Source organism: Hylobates moloch, unplaced genomic scaffold (genome assembly GCF_009828535.3).
Source record: "Hylobates moloch isolate HMO894 unplaced genomic scaffold, HMol_V3 SCAFFOLD_6, whole genome shotgun sequence".
NCBI lineage: Eukaryota > Metazoa > Chordata > Mammalia > Primates > Hylobatidae > Hylobates > Hylobates moloch.
Genome location: NW_026652281.1, coordinates 97,419,739 through 97,441,687, shown reverse-complemented (window position 1 = coordinate 97,441,687; position 21,949 = coordinate 97,419,739). Strand labels below are relative to the sequence as shown.

Sequence of the window (21,949 nt, the reverse complement as noted above, 5' to 3'; positions counted from 1 at the left end):
CCTGAATGGTATAGGTACAAAAATATGTGCTTGGGGAATGATTAACATTTTCTTTGACACATTTAATATAATTTTTAATTCAAACTGTTTTCATATAAAAATATTTTATTGCCTTGCAGAAAAATCATATTTGCCTGTCTTTATAGTCATTGTAATAATAGTCATACTCAATCTTAAGTCAAATATACTTCAATTTAGAAATAATGTCTACAATAATATTCATGTGTAGAATTAAATAATGGGGTGAAGTTGTTTTGGTACTGTTTGTGACACTGTTTTTGATCCGTCTTGAAATTCTTGGGCTTAGGAAGCAGAGCTGTTTCAAACTCCTTATACTGATATCTACCTGGTAAATAGGAGAGTTGAGCATTTACACGGGAAACAGATAACAGTTTTGCCAATCTTAGTTACCACACAGTTTGATTGTGTGTTCTACATGGAACATCAATCATTTCTCTTCTGCTCTATAAATTCTGCACCCAAGATTGTTCTGCATCACCCAAAAGAAGAAGAGAAGTATTGCTATTCAGTTTAGGAATTATTTATTAGGAGTCCAAATTGTGCAGAATAGAATCAACAGATAGCTTGATAGGCAGTGTCTACTTGGGCAAGTTGCTTTGTGGCATCGACCTTCAGAATAACCCTGTTTCACCTAAATTGCATCTGTTTTCAGGATCAAGAGGGTTAATGTATGTGAGGGGAAAAGATGGAAGAAAACTTGCATATTGAATATTTACTATGTACCAAAGGTGTGACCTATCAAATGTCGGTTTCCTAACCTATTAAATAAGCATGATGCTATTGCCTACCTCAAAGGAGAAAGTAAAAGCTTGAGCAAGCATCAACTGTTGAAGCTCGAACTCAAATCCTGTTGTGCCTGGCTCTGAAATTTATCTCCTTTAATTTTCCCTAAATTGCTTCTCCAAGAATACTTTACATCTAGGTGTAAAAACTAATGCTTTCTTTAGAATTCTGCTAGGCACCATGAAAGACACACAGTCTTCAATTCTTGTGAGTTCCACTATTTCTTGAAGACATAGTTTTTGCTTTACAGAAATAGAAAAGAGTTCCCAGTCTTGCTCAAACTTCTTGTGGGGTCTTTGACTATACAATTTTCAGAAGGATCTTAGGCCAGAAAAAGCAAAAGTACCACTAGAGGACACCTGGTGGTCTTCTCCAAGACAGCAGGGTAGATCTTTGGCCATGAGTGTGTTTCAGAGGTCCTCTGTGTGTGTGTGCATGCACATGTGTGTATATGTGTTCCTGTGTGCAAGTGGGATATTAGGAGTGGGCAGGAGGCAGTAGAAACTTCAGAACAGGAAGGCGAACTCAAATTTTTGCGAATCCTTTGACAGATAGCAATTCTGAAGATGCCAAAATCCATTCTGCCTGTGACTCATTAAAATAAAGAGAAATCACAAAGCATCCTTTGATTCAGCCATGTTTCTTTTCACATTTTACAGCCATTCATTCTACAGCCTTCCAAAGGATTTAGAAGAAAAATCGGAGGAAATAGTGAAAGAAACAAAACAAAACAAAAAAAAATCACGGTGCCTGAGAAAGCTGTTAGAAAGCCTAGTTCCCTGTAAACAGCTTGCCCGACTACCTTTTAGCAACATATTTCTCTTGATTCACACCAGCTGGTCGTTTCTAATTTCTCCTCAGTGTCTTGAAATAGCTATTTTCCTTGAAGCTAATCTCTCAGCCTTTGCTGATGACTCCCTGGGTTTGGATTTCCTAAAGAAGGTGTTAGCACTCCTCAACCGTCTGCTCTTCTCTGTTCTTCCTTGTCAAGTTCTTAACTCTTAAGCAAACTTAGACTTCTCAGCTAACCTTTGAGTAGTGATGCTCCCAGAGATCCACATTGCCTGTGAGTTCAGGTAACCTTTGAGGGTAAGAATGATGACATATTGGAGTGGATAAACTTGAATCTTTTTTTTTTTTTTAATCATGCATCTAGGCACAAAATGAAATTGGCCTTTTGGCAGGACCGATTGAGGCTTGAGTATCCTGCCAGCTACCATGTGTCTCTCTGAGCAGTGATAACCGTTTTTTAAGAAGCAGCTGAATTTGTGATCATTCTGATGCAAATTCTATTAACAAAGATAGAGTGCATTTTTCATTTACCATTGCATTTAATCTTCGCAATGACCCTGTCATATGGATAATCTCATGTCTTCTTTAAAAACAATTTTTAAAAGTCTCCAAAAGTTTAAGAATTTGCTAACATCACAGAGTTCTTAAGAATGAAACCTCAATTCAAACTCAGGAGTGTCAGACTCAAAAGCCAAATGTTCTCCTCACTAAAGCGCTGATGGTAAGGCCCTGCCTATAATGGGCAACAATACTGGATCTTCCATTGCAGTAAATGTGATGAACTTAAGTTTTCTTTGAACCTGCTGCCTTAGATTTGGGCCATGTTTTTTTTCTTTTTTCTTTCCTTTATCATTGATAGGAATTTAATTTTATATCTATACCTATATCTATGCACTTTTTAGTTTAATTTCTGTTTTTGCATTATTGACAGACATCCTTGAACTTGAGAAGCCTTGTTTAAAAAAAATGAGAAAACAGAACCATGCCTGTTGCATTGGTCTTATTTTTTTATTTAACTTTTTTTTTGGAGATAGGGTCTAACTATGCTGCACAGGCTGGTCTGAAACTCCTGGCCTCAAGTAATTCTTCTGGCTCCGGCTCTCAAAGTGCTGGCATTACAGGCAAGAGCCACCACATCCAGCCTGCTCCTATTTATTGTGTGTGTGTTTGTATTAATATTTCTCAAAATGTAAGTGATTTAAACTTATTTAATATGTTTAATTCTCATAAAAACCTAATAAGTTAGCTGCCAAAATTATTCCTGATTTTAAAAGAAGGAGTGAAAGCTTAAATAATTTGAAACAGGTGATTCAGCTAATAATCAATACAGGCAATATTGAAACAACTAAACTGTGTATCTAACGGGCAATGCCACCTCCCCCAGCAGTATTTAGAAGGGAACAACTGAGAACACTTAGAGGTATATTTTTTTCTGTTAAACATATCTGAATTCAAAGCAGCAACAATTACAAATTCTCAGACAATCAACATCCAGACTCTTTAATTTGGCTTCTGTCTATCCCTTTAACTCATTTCCTGTCACTTTGTGCTTCTCAACTGAGCGTTGCAAAATTCACAGGGCACTCATGTGCCCAGAACTGTGACGTTACATATTTTATACCTATTATTGTCTCATTCCAGCCTCACAATGCCCCTCTGAGGTAATGAACAATGCTCTCCAAGCCTCCATGGTTCTCATCTGTAGAAGGAAACGATAAGTAGCTTGCCCAAAAGACACACAACTCCTATTCAGGGAAGCTGGAATGCAAACCCAGTTTAAAAGGATCCGGTTATTACCATTAAGCTATGCTGTTGATGTGCTTTATCTACTTCTGTCTACTTGGGAGTTTTCTTCCACTGGCTTTGGTAAATTGATTCCCTTCTTTTGTGGACACTATGCCTCATTCTGTTTTTCTCGGTTCTCACCTAACTCTTCTGTTGCTTTGAGAACCTTCCAAAGATGACTTCTCTGTGTTATTCAGGCTCTGAGCTCTATAATACCTTCCTATAATATTATTTTACTTCTCATGTTGTAGTATTAATTTTGTATTTATTGTTCTATCTGCATTAGATCAAGGGATCTGAGAAAGGGACTCCGTCTCACTTATATTTTCCAAAGTTAACACAGTACATAGAAAATAGAATACATATTTATTCAAAAAACATAAAAAATGCCTTGTGTGTCTGAATAAGCCCAGTTCTTATGTAGACATAGTAAGGGATCATTTGGTATTTATGTGAGCGATTAGGTTTTGTGTCAGAGTAGAATGACCACTCTATCAAAAGCTCCATACTATTTTGACATGAAATTGATCTGCAAACACCTATCCAGAATCCCAAACTAATCTAAAGAAGGACAGACTGTATCCCCTGAATTTTATCTTTCTCATGTGTCTAGAATCTAGATGATGAAAATTCATTTTACTACCACCTTGTTTGTTTACATTCATTTGTTCCCTCATTGAGCAATCTACCACGCAACAGGTAATGTTAGTGAGCCACTCTTCTAGGTGCTGAAATACAAACAGATTAAGGCCTCTACTCTCTTGAAGCTCATATTCTAGTGTTTGAGGTTGGAGAGTAAGAAAATACAGAAGACGAAACAGAGTGATATAATGCAGAATGACTGGATGATTAGTTTGGGATTTCTGGAAAATATTTTCTGTATTGGCGTTTTTTGTTTGTTTGTTTTTTTGGTTTGATTTTGTCTTTTTGAAACAAGGTCTCACTCTGTTGTCCAGGCAAGATGGTGCAGTGGCAGCATCTCAGCTCACTGCAACCTCTGCCTCGCGGACTCAAGTGATCTTCCCACCTAAGCTTCTCAAGTAGCTGGGACTACAGGCATGGACCACTTTTTTGTATATTTTGTAGAGGTGGGGTTTCGCCATGTTGTCCAGACCGGTGTTGAACTCCTGGGCTCAAGTGAGCCTCACACCTCAGCCTCCAAAAGTGCTGGGCTTACAGGTGTGAGTCACCAGGCCCAGCTGGAATTGGTGTTTTTTTAAAGCTACCCTGTGCATGACTAGAAGTAACCAACTATGGAAAGAAAAAGGGGAGTAATGCAAATACCTTTAACAAGGAACAAGGTGAACTTGTTAGAGGAACAGAAAGAAGTCCAGGTGGTTGGTGGGTTGTAAGCTAGGAGTAGAGTGGTATGAGATGAAGTTGGAGTGTAAGATCAAGGTCAGGTAACATAGGTCACTATGTGAATCAAGATAATGAGCTTAGCCTGTTTCCTCTCCTCTTCTCTTTTTGTTTTGTTTTGTTTTAGAGGCAGAGTCTCACTCTGTAGCCTGTAGCCCAGGCTGGAGTGCAGAGGTAGGATTATAGCTCACTGTAACCTCCAACTCTTAGGCTCAAGCGATTCTCCCATCTCAGCCTTCTGAGCAGCTAGGACTACAGGTGCACCTCACCACATCCAGCTAATTTTTTATTTTTGTAGGGGTGACTTCTCATTACATTGCCCAGGCTGATCTCAAACTCCTGGGCAGAAGTGATCCTTTCACCTTGATCTCCCAAGTGCTGGGATTACAGGTGTGAGCCACTGTGCCCATTCCTTAGTCTGTTTTCTAAATGTGATGGGTGGGTACTAAAATTTTAAACTGAGGGCAACAGCATGATTCTTTAAAAAAAAATCAAAATGCTCGATTAGGCTATTATATAGAGAATGGGTAGCATTGGAAATAAGAAAACTGGGACTTCAGGAATTTTTAGAGAATGAGCCACCACTTCTTACGGACTATTTAGATGTAGTATTTGTGAGAAGACAGGGGTCAGGAGGACTTATTGGGTAGATGGTATGGCCATTTACTAAAATGAGGAGCAGGTTAATGTATAAGGGAGAGATCAAAGGATGAGATAAGATCTAAGGAGAGTGTGTAAAGAGAGAAAATTGAGGATGCTACTGGAGGGAGCTCCAGCCTTTTGAGTTCTGCCAAAGAAAAGGGTGTCAACAGAGGAGAGTAAGATTATGAAAGATAATGCAATCAGGAAAAAGCAAGACAAAACAAAATAAAATAGGAGACCAAATGCGATGGCTCATGTCTGTAATCCTAGCACTTTGTGAGGGCAAGGTGGGTGGATCACCTGAGGTTAGGAGTTCAAGACCAGCCTGATCAACAAAGTGAAACCCTGTCTGTACTAAAAATTATCTGGGTTTGGTGGCACATGCCGGTAATCCCAGCCACTTGGGAGGCTGAGGTAGGAGAATTGCTTGAACTTGGGAGATGGAGGTTGCAGTGAGTGGAGATTGCACCATTGCACTCCAGCCTGGGCAACAAGAGTGAAGAGTGAAACTGTTTCGAAAAAAAACAAACAAAAAAACAGGAGAGCGATATATTCTGGAAATCAAGAAAAAGAGAGTATTTCAAGGGAGAATATGATGCTTTGTTTTACTTCTTGTTTTTCATTATTATAATTCAAATCATTTTGGGTCAAAGAAGATCTATATGAAGATACTCTTTGAAGAAGTCTTAACTTTCCAATAAAAGAAGAGGAAAAAAAGGTATTAGCCACATTTCTAGGTCATATCTCCGGAAATTTCACCATACAACTGAAACTGTCTTTTAAGTCTGCACATGAATAAAATGAGAACAAAAGATAAACACAATTTGCCTTAACTATTTATTTTTCTTGTGGATTGTGACAATTGTTTGAAAACAATCTTGCATTCTCATGAAATTACTGTATATTTTTCTGTGTCAAGTTCAACTTGACTGAGTTCTATGTGCATTAAAATGCTACAAGATTAATATGCTTATTTCTAATTCCCACATCTTCCTACATTTTCTTATTGTTAGCATTGCTGCTATTACTGTTTTTATGATTATCATTACGCAAGTGTTTCTCTTGTCCCGAGATCTGAGACAGCTTAAAACTTGAGTCTGGGATGCTTTAAAGATAGACAAAGACAGAGAAGGAGGCATCTCTCCAGGTGTTCCGTATTGCATTTTATTGCCAAGCCGCTGCTGTTGAGTCAGCCAGACATGATTACATCAGATCCAGGGAAACTTTAGGGATTCCAGCAGCCTCTCTTCCAAGTCTCTCTTTAAGATAAAATAGTCCGGCTGGGCGCAGTGGCTCACGCCTGTAATCCCAGGACTTCGGAAGGCCGAGGAGGGCCGATCACGAGGTCAAGAGATTGAGACCATCCTGGCCAACATGGTGAAATCCTGTCTCTACTAAAAATACGAAAATTAGCTGGGCGTGGTGGCACACGTCTGTAGTGCCAGTTACTCAGGAGGCTGAGGCAGGAGAATCGCTTGAACCTGGGAGGTGGAGGTTGCAGTGAGCCGAGATCGCGCCATTGCACTCCAGCCTGGAAGACAGAGCGAGACTCTGTCTCAAAAAAAAAAAAAAAAAAAAAAAGATAAAGTAGTTCATTAGCATAGCTCTCCCTAGCAAAGCTGTAAACTATGGCCTTGATAAGGAGCACACATATTCAGAAGCCAATTCTAGCCAGTCGTGTTATCGTTAATGTGTAAATAAATATTAGATGGGGCAAAGAGCAGAGTATAATTCGATCCTGTGGTGACTCATGTTGATGTGCACCATTCGACGTAAGAAAGATGTCAAAGGGGATAAGAGGTAGAAGTTTATTTTTAATAAATTCATTTTATGTAAAAAAAATCTATGACTAACCTAGAAATATAATTCAAAACTGATTTGTATTTTCTTTTTGATATTGATTATTTTTGATGTGGTAAGACGGGTGAATTAATAAGGAGATATGCTAAGAAGGGAATGCACCTCTTTTGTTTGGGTTTGGAAGAGATGTGTTGGAAGTGGTTTGATGTTTTGTGAGCCGGGTATTTCTAGCTAAAATCCTGTCCCCCTCACTTGGAGTCTATGTGCTCTAGTACAGGTTTCTTACATTCTTTGAGTCTCAGCTTCTTATCTGTGCCATGTGACAAATAATGATTATGTCCCTGGAAATGGCAGATAGTCCGTCAGTGACAGCTATTTACAATGTTGCTTCACATCTTTCTACAAATTGCTAAACCTTTACCCTTTTTTCTAACTTTATGTGTAGCAGGAGAGGCAGATCTATTTGCATAGCCCATCATTTTCAGATTATTATAGGGCTTGGTATTTGGCTTTTTGGTATTATAGTCAATTACAAATGATTTATTAGCTACTAGGAAGGTGCAGTATAAATAATAAACTTGAAGGTTATAGACAAATTATGTTTTTAATTGGAATGCTAATAAATTATAATGTCATGTTATGAAATAGATAGCTGGGTTCTTCAAACATCACAGTAAAAGTCACCTGGTGAATATTTACCCAATGATGGCATAAATTAAACTTAGCTGTCAAAAAAAAATCTGCAAAGGAGGAACATTAATGCTTCCCCATCTTCAAACTTTGTTTATTTAAATTTAGAATGATGTCTGCGGGTATTAATCTTGATAATCTGGAAGACTTAGAAATCATTATTGTTTCCTGATTAGGTAACAATGAAGTTTTTTCCAATTCATGTTTTGTTTGTAAATATTTTCTGAATTGAACTGTGAAACTTAATTCTAATTAGAAACAAGTTGAATTGTTGTGATAAATAGAAGTATTTGTTATCCGTCTTCATCTTTCTGTATCTAATACCAATATCTATATTGATACCTAATTCTAAAGAGCATTAAATATTTCTCAAATAACATCACCTCTAGGAATTAAGAAACTCAGAATCTTATGAACAGATGAGTGCCTTATTCTCTATGAATGAGCCCTTGTTGATTTCTTCGTCTTCCTTGCCTTTCCTTTTTCTGAGTGATGGACGTGTTTATACTGTACAGCTACACGTAATAGGATAATGATGAACATTTAGTAAATGCTTACTAAATAGCTGGCACAGTGCTGAACATTTTACGTATATCATCTCATTTAGCATCATCCCATTTATGGAAAACTGTTAATTCACAGGAACATTGAGAAATTGCTTAAGTTCACACAGTGTGTAGACATTGAAGTGAGGTCAAGGACCCAGGCAGCCTACTGCATGTTTAACCTCAATTCAGTACACCCTCTTTTCCACGAAAACACCTTGGGAATAAAAATCCCTTGAACATGTTGATCTTTGGACAAATTTGAGGGATTTTTCTCAGCTATGACTAACAGCAAGAGGTTACCAGGCAGATGCACTTTATTTTTTTTATTTCTAGCTTAATTATTTGCAGTACCTTACATTTTAATGTTACTTGCCATATGTATTATTTATTAACACTAACATTTAGGAAGTATATTTGCAATTCTTAGACATGTGGACAAGGTGTAGGGCCTCTAGTTCTGTGTTATTGCAGGGGAAAACAAAAATAGCTGTATATATTTCCCCTTCTGGTGAAGAGAGATTCCCACAGGAGTGAGGATGGTGGGGCTTCTCATTAATATCTAAATGCAAGGAGTGTATACTCCTAATTTTATGCTATTCTTCTAGAATGAACTATTTCAGTTTGGAAATGACAGTAAGAACATGGAAATCATGTATATTTTAAAGGAAATGCCATTTGGGATGACTGGGTAATTAATTCATTCCTCATCAACTTGTCTACAGCCACTCATGTCTTACACTGATCTGTGTTTCATTAGGAATCAGTGAGATACACAATCAATGAAATCATTTTATATATGATTTGGAGAATTAAAAAAAATCTCTATTACTTTTATCCTGATGACTCAACATGAAGTGTTGTAGTTTTCTGGGCATCAGTGAAATACTGAATTATACCATTTGTCTCTTTTAAAGCAATTTAATTCCATTACATTTAATAATATTTAGTACTTACAGAGTATCATCTCCTTTCAAATGGAAACATTAACTGCTGTAATTAATCCTCCCGGCACTTCTCCAGTCTAAAAATATAAATAGAAATAACGCAATTAGGAATAGGTGTGCCTTGATAAAAGAAGGAAACACAATTAGATGTTCAGCCCCTGACTCAGGACTCCTGGGTTCAGTTACTGCCCAGAGAAAGTTTTTTCCTTAAGGAGGCAAGCAGTTCCCTTCATAGACATTGAAGTTTATACCTCAGGTTTGATGACTTGGGAGAATATATCCAAGATCCTTTACGGATATGTGATACTAGCTCTATCGTAACTAAAAGTTGGGAAATAGGTGACATTTTAGGGAAATCTCCACGAGTCGCTATGATTGTTTTATTCTGTGAAAATTTTGCCTATAAAGTGTCTGCTGTTTACTGCCCTCTTTGGCTTTCACATATTTCCAGAGGCTGAGAAAAGTGAGGAGGAAGGAACAGATAGTAAACAGAAAGTTTATTTCTTTGATCACTGATGTCCAGCATTAAGACTTGTAATCTCTCAATTGAACTGTATCTCAAATTGTCAGTTTGTCAGTTTGATTTTTGCTATGACACAAACCTGAGTCTTTCCTAGTGATTGTCCTTTGGTGGTTTCCTTCTGTTCTAGGGAACAAATCAACAAATCTAAGATCTTTCCTATGGTAGAAATCATGCTATAGTAAGCAACTCTCTCTTGTTCTTTATCCCCAAGTCTTTGAGAACTATAGCTCTAGAACAATGTTTTAAAGTTTCAAATGTGTAAGTATACTAATTAAAGATTTATATTTCACAGAGAAGACTCACTAACTACACTTGAGTGCTGCTCCACAGAAAAGTAGAATAACAGCGGTTTTATTTATTTGTTTGTTTGTTTATTTCAATCCTGAAAAAACCCTGGGAGGTTAAAATCACCCGGGAGGCTTTAAAAAATACTAATTTCTGAATTCCACTGTAATCTACTATTTTAGAATACAGGGAAGCAATGCCTAGCCATTGCTATTTTACAAAATCTCCGAGATACGTGACTTTAATTTGCATCTGAATGTTAAAACTACTTTAAAATAATATAATAATATGATAAAAAATAATATTGCTTAGAAATTAATAATAAACTATAGAATTAGACAATTCTGAGGTTCTTAATTTGTTCCAAAATTATTTTTTAAATTCATTATTTAATTAGAGAAACATAGCAGGACATTGGCAATGATCAGTGGGACCCCTGGTGGCAGTCCTCAGTTTTGTCTCCTTTGTACTGAGCAGTTAATTTCTGGACCCCCATACTTGCATATCCCATTCAGCAAGACAAAAGACTTCAGGTTTTTTGGATCTATCTTTCTTAGGTACCAGAAGGATGATGATCCATGAATACTTGAACATGCCTCTTTGGGAGGCGGGTGGCATATTACCATCTCCAAGTGACTTCTCACATTGCTCTCTGTGACTACATATATCCTTTCCTTGATAGAGTCATGAGCAATCTTGTCTTTTTAATCTTGTTAGAAAACTAATGATTTTTGGCAATCCTTATCTACTGCCCCGAGTTGTAAGAATGAAACAGAGGAACATAGCATGGTTGTTTGGCAGTGTTAAATATTTAATAAATGTTGGTGGTGTTTTTATTTTTATTTTCAGCACTATATAATTGTTTACCTGAATACCCCATAACTCATGCTTCTCCTCTCATTATTCACTATTTCTCAAATGCTATTTTCTTTCTCTTACTAGGAAGATATGGAAAGTAAGAGCTGTAAATATTCAATGTAAATATTTATTAATACAATGTAAATATATCCCTTGAGTATATACAATGTGACAGATATGCTTTAAATTCTTTTTACATATTTAGCTTATTGAATTTTTAAATTTATAAGGTAAGTATTACTATTGCCCCCATTTTAGAGATAAAAACACTGATTTACTGACAAGTTACTTGACTTTTTAAAGGATACAGCTAATATATGGTGGGTCTCTGGGATTTGAACTCAGTAAATTCATTTCCAGAGCTTGTGCTATAAACCTTCACAGTGCCTACTGTCTTACTTTCTTAAGATCTAGCTCCCAACATTATGATTATGTGAATTTATCATGGACAGCCCCCTGTCCCCCAAAAATAATGAACAGCTTTCCATACTGACTCCTGAACAGGCTAAAAATGTACCCATGATGTTATACTGCATGCATTGTTTATTTTCTCTTTTTTCAAGGTGCACAGAGTCCAATAGATGAGCACACAAGTGTCTTACATACTTAGGTGCATTTAATTCACAGTAAAATGTCTGGCATACACTAGATGCTCCAAAAATAATAAGCATAAAGCCAAAGAGAAAAATGAATAGTGAACTCACAGGAAATAGACTTAGAAACAAAATTTTATAGCTATTTAAGAAATAGGAGGTTTCTTCCTTCCTTTCCCATAAAAGGTATGTAAGTGTCAGCTCCTGATCAGGATAGGGATGAAGATGAGGACATTCAAACGTAAGGACATTCAAAAGTATAGTTCCATTCTCAATACTGTATTACTAAAGTCCAGAAACAGTTGTAGATCTTTATTTTCAGCTATATGCTATTGCTACTCATCATTTCTAAATTCCTCCACTCAGGATTTGCCTACATAAAGTTGTATTTGAGCTTAATGGAAATTTAATGAAAATATATTGGTTAATTCATTTCATATAAAATAATATGATGACTTCATTTTTCTAGTTCTACATCATACATAAACATCCTAAAGCTTACTGATGCATTCAAAATAGGATAACTCTGTCCCAGCTTGACATTTATCAGGCTCGTTTAAAGCAGATAGACTGTAACTGCTCTACTTTTGCCTCTTCTAAAGTTAACTTGTAGGATGCTGGAGTATTATCATCAATAATGTCATCTAATGTCCAATCCATGTGTAATCATTTCCTCCTCTCTCATATAAAGGCCGCATTCACCACGGCTTTGCAAAAGATGCAAAAAATGATGGGATAGTTAATATTAATGTCAAAATTTCAAAATATTTCCAGCAGGCAACCCTCTCAACACAGTTTTCTATCTGGTCTGCTTCTTTTGGACTTGGCATGAGATGTAACTTTGGAGTCATGTCCCGCAGTTGTAATTATTGCACTGGAAGCTGAAGCTCACATTTTTATCCCTGAAAAGCTTCGGGTGACAATCAGACCTAAATTCTCTGGCGATTTTAGTGCTTGTGGTCATGGAATAATTCTACAAGCGTGTCTTGAATACTAACAACACACTAAGCCTTATGCCCAGTGCCAGAGATACAAAGGTGAGTGGGAAATGGTTAGGAGTTTCAATGCATTTAGGGGCAGGGAAAGAGTCATAGTACTCATAATGATATAATAAGTTAAGCTTCCATTAATTAATTGCTTCATACCAGACACCTACCTCTCAGAGTTCTGTTTTGACTTTATATTTTCCCATCTAAAATACTGTAATAAAATAAGTAAATTATTTAAGGTAAAGTAAGTGGCATATATACCATAGCAAATGTGGGTGATATACAACCCATGTTCTTAAATGCATAGGATACAATATTGTATACTGTCCCTCCTCAATCTTTACATAAGCTTTCCATTTGTTTCTATTCCTCAATTTACACTAACTAGCATAGAATTACAACTTACCCAAGGCATCTCAGAAGGCCTTTTGTTGTTATAAGCTATGCTTATTAGGAGGGAAGGCTTGAAGGTGGGTGTTTGTTCAGATTTCCAAGCAAGTTTCATATTTTTCCTCTAAAGCTTCTGAAACATATTGCTACTTACCTTTCCCAAGCGGCCTTGTGTGCCTGGGGTTCTCAGCAGCAGGGATCCTGGTGTTCTAGAGGTTTAGATAGGACGTCTGGCTCCTACTGAATCTGGGAACCGCTCAGTGCTTCTGTAAGGTGTGGGATGAGGCAAATTCATTTATTCAGGTATTATCTTCTTAGTTTGCACCATATGCCAGCACCATCCAAACACACTCCTGCTATTGATCCCGTCTGAATATAGCAGATGATTTCTGGCCTGACATAACCAATATTATTACTACAATCGCAAGTTTTGATGTGTTAGTTCCTCTCCTTATTCAGAGAAAAATAAATCCATGTATTTTTAAAATTGTTCTCTCTTTACTACTTAAAATTAACATATGTATCTCTCTTTGGGAAACATTGTAAAACCTAATGTAAAATGTACTAGACCATATGAGACCTTAAATTAGTAGGAGAAAAATCTTGTGGAGCTCTGTCTCTTTTGCCACATGTGAAGGTTGCAAAAAACAAACAAAAAAAATCACCACCAGCACTAAAAGAAAAAAACAGGCACATAGATTAATTAGTATCCTCATTAATAATTTATCCCAATAAATATGTGTTCAATCTCACTGTCTCTCCATTTGGGCTGCTGCGACCCTAAGCCACATTTCTACCCTTCCTTGTCTGGTTTATTTCACTACATATTTAAAAGGATATATATAATTTAAAAAATCTTTTCTAAGTTCAGAATCACGTTATTTCAGTCATTTTTCCACACTGGAATGTGAATGATGTTTCAAAAATACATGTCTGGACATGTTACTCTCCTGCTGTAAATCATTTGTTAGTTTCTCCAAGACCTTGTGGGTAAAAGTTCAATATCCCTAATATATCTATGCCCCCAGCATAATATAAGATGCCCACAAACAGCCTACTGCCTGCAAATACAGCCTCTCGTCTTGTCACTCTCCTCTGTTGCCTGACCATACTGGACTTACTCTGATTTCTGAAACTCTTTGAATAGTATTGATTCTCTCAATTTGGTGCACAATGGAGTTAACTGGAAAGACAAAGAGCTTTGGACTGAACCTAGATTTAAATTTGGCTATACAATCTCTCCTAATTTTACTTTTTTGTATATTTAAAATAGAGATGAGAAGGTCTCACTCTCAGTGTAGGAGTAAGAAAGAAGACAACAGCCTCCTTGGTCAATGTCACTTCCTTTTAATAAGGGCAGTTATCCCTCATTTACACTGACCAAAGAATGGATTTCTGCATTGCTTCTCAAAGTGTGTCCAAGGGCTTCCTGGATCACAACCTCAATATCACCTGGAAGCTTCATAGAAATTAAAAACCTCAGGTCCCATCCTGGGTCTGCTGAATCAAAATACGTATTTTCACAAGATTCCCAGGAGGTGTAGGTCCACATTAAAGTTTAGAGTACTAGGCTAAAGGTTGAGATCTTTTTTCCCTGCAGCTGGTTATTTTTTATTTTAAAGTTACTGTGTTTTTTCCTGTGAAATTCAAATCAAGTTCTAGGGGCTGATAGAAGACAGGAAACAACTCTGACTTATTCACTCTTATATCCACAGGGTTTAGAATGGGTCATGTAACAACTGCTTTTTAAAATAATAAATGAGAAGCGGGTCCCAGAAAATAAGTAATGGTACAACTTTCACCACTCTTAAACTATTGTTTTACTGTATGCCTGAGAGAGTTCTGGGTCATTATATGGGAGTGGTACAATATTCAAGGACACTATATATATTAAAAATCACATTACTCCAGATTAACTTTTACACAGAGCATAAATATGCTCTTGTTTGGAGCATATATTTGGTGAAACAAATATATACACTCTGAACACACTTTTAGAGTACATCTATTCAAAATCTTTGAATTACATTTTTGTTTTAGTAATGCTTCATCTTTTGTTTTTAGCAATATCTCTAATAGATCCCAGAGTGCTCTCTTTTAAATTAACAATATGTTATGGTCATGGAGATATTCTGTGCTTTTTCTTTTCTTTCTTTCTTTCTTTTTTTTTTTTTTTTTTGAGACCGAGTTTCGCTCTGTGGCCCAGGCTGGTGTCCAATAGTGCGATCTCGGCTCACTGCAAGCTCCACCTCCCGGGTTCACGCCATTCTCCTGCCTCAGCCTCCCGAGTAGCTGGGACTACAGGTGCCCACCACCATGCCCGGCTAATTTTTTTGTATTTTTAGTAGAGACAGGGTTTCACCGTGTTGGCCAGGATGGTCTCAATCTCCTGACCTCGTGATCCGCCCGCCTTGGCCTCCCAAGGTGCTGGGATTGCAGGCATGAGCCATAGCACCCAGCCTGTGCTTTTTCATTATATTCTATCACATTTCTCTTCTAAGCCAGTTGTAGGTTAGATTTGTGTATATGTGCATGAACTCCCTCGAACACGTGTGTGTTATGTTTTCAGCAGAAATCCTAGGACCACACCTTTAGTGTTATAGAGGTTTTAAGGGTATGTCTTATAACTGTGGGTAGCATTTTTGTCTAACATTTTGCTTAACATTTACAATTAATGTTACTTTTATGTAACATTTACTTTACAATTGGAGAAATCCCTCACAATCTTTCTGAGTGGCCCAAATGACATTGGTGGCATAGTTACTGATCGTGGAAAGTGGGGGTGTCTAATATCCAGGAAAAGTGGCTCAGCAGTGTGATGACAGCAACATACTGCTTATATTTCATTCAGTCCGAATGCCCTGAAACAGGTGATTCTTACTGAATGTTTTTTTAGAAAAGTCCTTATTAGGCTGAGTGCGATGGCTCATGCCTGTAATCACAGTGCTTTGGGAAACCGAGGTGGAAGGATCAGTTGAGACCAGGAGTTTGAGACCAGCCTGAGCAACATAGTGAGATTCCCGTCTCTATGAAAATAATAATTATTTTTTTAAGTTAGCTGTGCATGGTTGTGTGCACTTGTGGCCTCAGCTACTTGGAAGGCTGAGGTGGGAGGATAGATTGAACCCAGGAGTTTGAGATGACAGTGGAATGATCACACCACTGCACTCTGGCCTGGGCAACAAAGTGAAACCCTGTCTCTGAAATAAAACACAACACAACAAAACAAAACAAAACAAAACAAATGTCCTCATGATTTCAACTTTTTCATTTTAAGTGATATATTATTACTGTACGTTTATATCTCACAATTTCGAACTGATATAATCAAATACACAGAAAATGCTGCAGTAAGTACTATCTTTGACATGACTATTCAGTAACTTGTTTAATTTGATCATGTGGCTAAATGAGCATTTAGCTAGTCAAACCCAATTTGGAAGTAAGTTTGACTTTTTTTGAAAGCTTGCATTTTATCTCTTGGGCTATTCAAGCTGTACATTGAAGAATAACATGAGGAATTTTGCTGGGGGTGACATTTATGGCTTTTTGTTTTGTTACAGCCAAATATCTAGAGACTACTTTTCTTAACTAGACAAAATTGTGGTTAGAAAATCCTTAATGGTCCAAGGAGAAAGAAATGATACAGTACAAACTCTTACTTTAGGTATTATAAATCCGGAAATTATTTTACCAGGACTGAAAAAGAGTTTATGGCTTATTTTGATGAAATAAAGAGTCTACATAGTTCTTAACACATATTCTAAGCCCAAAGCAAGTGTCTCCTAAGGTTTGTGAATGATGAATTCAGAATTCAAAAGGTCAATGCAGGGTTGTAAACCTACAGTCCTTTTGGCGTAAAAGAAATAAGCTACTTTCAAATACTTTTCAAGGGTGCATTGGCAAATAGGCCATCTAGTTGTAGTGTAAGCAAAGGTCAGTGACTTAATGTGCTAAATTCAAATCATTCTTATCCTATTCTTAAGTTGGGGTGCATCCTAGCAACAGTTCATTAATTTGCATCTAAAGATTATATGCACTTAAACATAATAAATTTGAATTTCTCATTAAAAAATGCCTGCGTGTACATAGGTGTGTGTGTGTGTGTGTGTGTGTGTGTGTGTGTGTGTGTGTTTTCTAACTTTAGTTAATTTAAACAAGAAAATCCTGGGCAATGACTCTGTATTAATAAAATTTTTACCTTTACTATTGACAGCTCTTTTTACTTTAAATGTTTCTCTTACTCTTGACACTGGATAATACAAATATAAGTAAGTAGTTGTTTTTCAGCTTTCAGTTATAATCACTACTGTGATTACAAACTGATTAACAATCAACCTTCTGTTTAAATGCCATCCCTTACATATATTTGTTATGGAACAGAGTCATAGAAGAACAAACTCTGCATATGTTAAACTGACTTATGACTATACTTTATTTAATATTGGCTTTTGGCTGAGTCATGTAATTGACATGGGTTTTGAATATATCAATTTTTTTGTTTTGTTTTGTTTAAGAGACTAGCGTCTCGCTGTGTCACCCAGGCTGGAGTGCAGTGGCATGATCATAGCTCACTGCAGCCTCTAACTCCTGGGCTCAAGCAATCCTCCTGCCTCAGCTTCCCAAGTAGCTGGAACTACAGGCATTTGCCACCATGTGTGGCTAAAATTTTTAAATTGTTTCGTGGAGATGGGGTCAACTTATGTTGCCCAGGCTGGTCTCCAACTCCTGATCTCAAGATATACTGCCATCTTGGCTACCCAAAGTGGTGGATTGCAGATACGACCCAGTGCATCCAGTCTTGTATCAATCTATTGATTGATTTATTGATTCTCAACCTGTTAAAAAATAAGGTATAATAAGTCCGTTTGTGGATTTGTTGGAAATCCCTTCTGGTAAGCTCAGTATAATAGGTACCTTCATAAGAATCTTGAATCCATGTAGGTGAACAGCCAACCCTTTCTGAGATAGTTGAGAATGAAAACACCTAGCCCAAACCTTTTGTAGTCAGATTTTTGTTTTGGTTACATGGTTAAGGCAAAGAGTTCTGGATTCAGGGTGACTGTGTTGATACCAAAGCTACTAGATATGTAACCTCAGCCATTCTGTACAGAATAGGAAACCAAGGTTCGAGATGCTTATACATAGGAAGTACATAACACAGGAGCTGACAACAGGTAAAAACCTAAAAACAGGCCGGGCGCTGTGGCTCACGCCTGTAATCCCAGCACTTTGGGAGGCCGAGGCAGGCAGATCATGAGGTCAGGAGATCCAGACCATCCTGGCTAATACGGTGAAACCTCGTCTCTACTAAAAATACAAAAAAATTAGCCGGGCGTGGTAGTCCCAGCTACTCGGAAGGCTGAGGCAGGAGAATGGTGTGGACCCAGGAGGCAGAGTTTGCAGTGAGCCGAGATCGTGCCACTGCACTCCAGCCTGGGCAATTGAGCGAGACTCCGTCTCAAAACAAAACAAAACAAAACCTAAAGACAACTCTATAAGCTCTATTAAAGAACAGTCTAATGTATGTCACTTGACAGACACTTCTGCTTTTATGTAGACGTCCCTTTTCTACAACTTTCAGATGCCATCTTAGGCCCAAATGTGTAGGCCTCTTAGAATACAATGTAGACAGAGAAAGGATATTTTGATGAGATGGCTTATACAACAGCACCTATAAAGAGTCCTTATATCGCCCATTTTCATAGTGTGTCTAAAATAAAGTGTGATTTCTATTTGCTCATTTAAAATAATGCTAAACCTGTACTATTTACGGTTAGTGGGAGCATTACTACAGTGACCAGTGTTAGAATCAAGAGGTTACAACACTCAGTGGCTAGGGGTGCAGTCTTTGTCTCCAGGTTTAGAGTTGGAGGTGAGATAGGCAGCAACTGAGGAGGTATAGTGCAGGGACACAATAGATGCAGTTACCCAGGACAGTCAAGAGCCATAGATGGCACAAGCTTTCTTATCTCATGTCTTAGAGCTGGCAAGTTTTCTTCATGAAAGAGCAAAACTGGCATAGTAAATGTAGCTAATATGCAACATTATGTAATAGAATTCCTATAACTTTGGTTTTGATTGGGCCAAAAATTTGACTCTCAGATTCACAGTGTTCATTGTGAAGTGTAAAAGTTGATTAGTAGGACAAATCAAAGTACCTAAAAGATAAAATAAACTGATTCACATCAAGAAATTTGGTTACTGTCTTATTGTTGGGACTACTTGTTTTCCCCTAAGTATTTTCTGTTAGTGGTACAATAGGCGGTGTAATGAGCAATGTTCTTAAAACCAGCCATGTAATACCACAGTGAGGTGTTTCATAGGACTTTTAATTTCTAGCATTGCTTAATGTAGGTCACCAAAGTGCAACTATTGCATGCAAAGTGCAATTCAGTGGAACTAACTTTACCGAAGGGAAGGACTGGTTATACAAATAATATTGCAATGGAGTTCTCATGTGTTTGTATGTAGTGTAAGGATAGGTATTAGTGTATCCACAGCAATGATTTTCAAATATTTTAACTAGCCTACTCTTCTTGTTAAACAATATCTTCAACAAATGTATTTGAAATTGATACATTGAGGCTTCAGTATCATGCGGTAGCTGTGTTGGCCACTGGGCCCCTCATGCCACATCTCCTGAGGCATCACAACAGATCCTGCCCCTGGCACAGAGTTTGACGATGTCTGGGCCATTAGGTGCCACTTGATGGGGTGCCTGATGGGGTGCCACCTGACCCCAACATTACTCATGATTTGAGTAACACAGAAAGCCTAGTTTTGAGTCACGGAACTAGTGAATAATGTGACTTTTATGTGGAAATATTAACTAATTATTAACCTTTTGATATTTGATGGGAGGCATATATCTAACTAAAATTATAATTGCAGTTTTAGCATTATTTCAAATAGAATTCTAGAATTAGTTTACAAATATATATACTTATAAATATACACATAATATCTATGATTTAACATTAAAAATATGTACAGTGTGTGTGTTTACTGTAAGAACTAAGGAAGGAGAAATAAAATAATGTTTGTCGAATCAAGATCTGTATCTACTATACTTATATCTACACCCATGTACCTACTATTTCCAGTTAACAGGCATACTTCTAGTTAATGTAAACCTCATGCTGACTCCATAAAACAGTATTATCCCTGTAGCAATATAGAAACTGAAGCTAAGGGAAGTAAAATGATTTGTCTGAAGTTACCTGATATTTAAATCACAAAGCTGGGATTGGAGTTGAGGACTGAATAACTTCAAAACCCATACTCTTTCTACTGTACAAGGGTATTGAATTACATGACAAGTGAATCAAGGCAAAATGAAAAGAGGAGAGAAATGAATATGAATGATCTCCAAGGCTAACTGGTGGAGCACTCAGATAACAGGCGATGACTCATGCAATGCCTTCTAATGTGTCTGTTGTTTTTTATTCTTTATCCTTGAAATTGTCATGAAAGATATGAATGGCAGAGTTCAATGGCAGTAATTAGCCACTTCAAATAAAAAGTGCATAATATCTTAAATGAGACCTTTTGTATCCATTTTTCCTCCCAAAACTTGCCATTAGCTCAGCACACCCTAGATGCCAGTCTCCAGTGTGAGTCTACATAAAATTGCCGTTACTATTAAAGAGACTCATGTAGACTCACAAAAGAAATAATGGAATCTATTGAATCAAAATTACGAATCCTTTAACAGTGCCTCCTGTGACTGAGCACACTGCATTCTGCCTGTCTCTGTTGCACAGACAACAATTGTTTAAATGCTGGGTCGTTTGTGGGCATATGCTCCATCTGTCAGGTGTCACAGAACCCTAAGGATATAAAAAAGTCCTTCTACCACCTAATGGTTTTCATCTGTTGGTGAATTCAGGAGCTGACCCTTTAGAAAAATAGCTAACAAGGACACAGATCAGGGTGTTAATTTAGAAGATGTTACAAAGACAGGAAGAAAAACCGTCTGTAAATAAATCAGAAGACTTTGGAAAGGAATGTGAAGTATTGGAGATTAATGGGCTGCTGTCAGGCATACTTGGGTTCAAATATCTGTTTTCTTATTTTTTTGTCTTGTGATTTAAATTATCTGCCAAAGGATCAAACCTCAATGAATGTTTATTCTATTTCATTCTTCCCATATTTGGAACAAAGACTTTATTTTCCCACTTGTAAGGTAAATGTATACACACACACACACACACACACACACACACACACTTCTGAGTCCCAGACCAACATTTTATGATTCTGCTTCTTATTAGCTTGTGTGGCTTGGAGCAGGTTACTTATCTACTCTGAATCTCAGATTTCTCATCGATCAAATGAGAAAAAAGAAACGACCTTGTGGAGGTATAGTAAGGATGAAGTAATGTATGTAAAGCAATTTGAACAGTATATGGTATATAGTAGATTCTTAATATACGTTTATTGCTTTCTTCTTTCTCCATCTTTTCCTCTTTTCTCTGCTACTTTCTGACCTGATCCTGGTTGGAGTCGCTTTTGAAAGAATAATGTTAGAGATTTTGTTTTGCTTTGTTGTTTCCTGCTAAAAAAATACTTCAGAAGTCAAATCATTTATGGAGTAAGTGGATATTTACTATGAGTCTTGAATTTCACATTTTATGACATACATTTCCTCAAAGGAGTAGTATATTGTGCTCTTGCAGATGAGTGACCCTACTTTAAACTCCCCTTGAAATTTATGTTGCTTGATGCTTTGAAATGAGTGTGGAGTGATTCTTCTGTAATTACATGTGATTCATTAATTATTTCCTAATGAGGCCTAATGGAGAAAAATAAAAATAAAACAAATTATAATAGCACACTCCTTTAGCTTCTCTAAAGTCATCAAAGTCACATCTCTAACAGTAAAAATAATGTTTCTCCTCCTTCAAATAGCATCAATTTTGGTGAAAGGTGAGCCTTGTGCTTT

At 37.1% G+C, this 21,949-nt stretch overlaps 1 protein-coding gene and 1 long non-coding RNA gene across 4 annotated transcripts in view; one reads left to right on the top strand and one right to left on the bottom strand.

Annotated features, from left to right (window-relative positions):
* The window catches only part of CDH8 (cadherin 8), a 378,275-nt gene that overhangs the window by 89,072 nt on the left and 267,254 nt on the right, over positions 1 to 21,949 (top strand). The gene's annotated exons all lie outside the window — the stretch shown is intronic.
* On the bottom strand, positions 6,525 to 13,268 carry LOC131383846 (uncharacterized). The gene is made up of 3 exons (XR_009214215.1): positions 13,157 to 13,268; positions 9,375 to 9,441; positions 6,525 to 7,120 (listed from the first exon to the last, which is right to left on the bottom strand). It is a non-coding gene; the product is annotated as an uncharacterized LOC131383846 (long non-coding RNA).